Raw genomic sequence first — 2215 nt, forward strand, 5'->3', positions numbered from 1 at the left:
AGGTCGCATTATGAGGGATCTGTCTATTCTGAATCAGGCCAGGGCTCAAGAATTTTAGGTTTTCAGAATCGAAGGGATTCAACCAAGATGAGGGCGCCTCCTCCGCGGTGCAGTCAACGCGGCAGAGCTCATTCTGGACAATGTCGTCAGTGATCTAATGTATGCTATACCTGTGGAGACCCTAGTCATTACATGAGGGTTTGTCTTATGAAGGACAGAAGCGGGATGGTTCAACCTACCAGATCTATAACAGTTTCTTCCTCTTCAGTACGCCCTCTATAGTGAGGCTCTCAGGCTTCAACTAGTAGAGGTAGAGGCAGGGGTGGAGCATCTAGCTCTGCCGGTAGTCAGAACTGCATGTATGCTTTGGCAGGTCATCAGGACAAAGAGGCTACACCGGATAATGTGTCAGGTACTGTGACTATGGGTAACGTTCGATCTTATTAACGCAAATTGCCCAGTTAATATGATTAATATAAGAGTGAGTTGTCATTATGGTTGAAGGGTTGAGGGAAACCAAGGCTAGCTTGAAAGCAAAGTAAGAACCCGAGGATAGTGGACTAATGGAGGAAAGGGGAGTAACCTAGGACATTAAGAAGTTAGAACTCCGATAGCTCTAACGCCCAAATGAGGAAACAACATATAGTACGCAAGATTTGGGGAAAGTTAGTATAATGGAATAGAAAGTTGAGAACCCGGTTATTAAGATTACAACTAGTACGTGTCAGCGCCTAGAAGATTGATTAACAGAATCGTAGGTGACGAATGAATTAGGAAGTATTTTTATGGAGGGACGATTTCCTGACCCCGTGAGAGCCTGATATTTGTTTCATTGGAGTATAGCCCGGGAAGGTATATACATTTATAACTGACGAGTATGTTATGTACATCTTGCAAGTTTATACATTTGAGGACGAATATTTCTAAGGGGGGAAGGATGTTACATCCCGCATTTCGTACGTTAAAGTTTTGTCGTAAGTTAATCGACGTAGACTTGGGAATGAGATTATTTTTGAGGTTATAAGCATTTATGCTATTTGTATCAAGTGATAAGTAAGTGCTATAAAGGTCAGAGGGTTAAGGAATTGAAGAAATTGAGTATCGCCGAAGTTTGTCATTTTGTGATAAAATACAATCCAAGCTATAATACCTCGTATTTATGGATTAGTGCTATACAATATACCACACGACCATGATAGTAAAGTATATTATAGTAAGAAATATAAAGTGTGTTAAAATTAAGTAGTATTTTAAGTAAGTTAAGATAATTCTTAATTATGTGGATAATTGGGTAATTAATAATTTTTAGTGGGAGATTAATTAAAAGTTTGGGTAAGGCCTAGAAGGCCTAACGAGGCACCCCCCCCCCCCCCAATTCAAAATTAGTGACTCTTAAAGCCATGTAACTTGGTGGGACCAAGGTGTATAATGAGTCATAACACCTCAGTGGATTTGTTTACACGTGGGAGGAATAACATAAGTTGTCTTTGGAGTAATAACATGTCAGCCCCAACCTTGGGAGGCGTGGTTGGCTCCCGGTGCCGCACTGGCCCGAGCAAACCACTCTGCAATTGTTTATTTTTTTTTTGAAACTATCATGGGCCAACATGGCCACAGCTCGTAATGTATAACTATAAGTGGGCAATACTGTACCACTGAACCATTTTTCTTAAGACATGAATACATACGGGCCGTCAAGGCCTCTGACATACTGTACAAAATGAACCTCTGTCTACAAAGCCACTAAGATTATTTGACATCAAATGGGACAGGGTACCGGCTGACCCATAAGTATGTAGTAAAACTCTGACACGATGACTCATAGACTCGGCTGCACTCCGAATGAGATGGAGTCTTACTGATCCTTCGCTGAATGTCAATCTCGTTTTCTGTGAGGGATCCTCGAACTGATTGCCTATACCTGCGGGCATGAAGCGCAGCGTCCCCAGGCAAAAGGGACGTTAGTACGAATAATGTACTGAGTATGTGAGGTAGAACTGAAACATAACCATAATTCAGTATTAATTAAAGACATATAAGAATCAACCTGAATCTCTCAAGTGCCACCGTATATACATACTTATTATACTTACATGTATATAATGCTTCTCTTTGAAACTATTATCCATATCGCATGATACATAGCTGCCCAACTGATCAGTGGTAACTGCCTGACCGGCCGTCACACGGTGGTAAATGTATGACTGCCCAACCG

The sequence above is a fragment of the Nicotiana attenuata genome, chromosome 6 (genome assembly GCF_001879085.1).
Source record: "Nicotiana attenuata strain UT chromosome 6, NIATTr2, whole genome shotgun sequence".
Lineage (NCBI taxonomy): Eukaryota > Viridiplantae > Streptophyta > Magnoliopsida > Solanales > Solanaceae > Nicotiana > Nicotiana attenuata.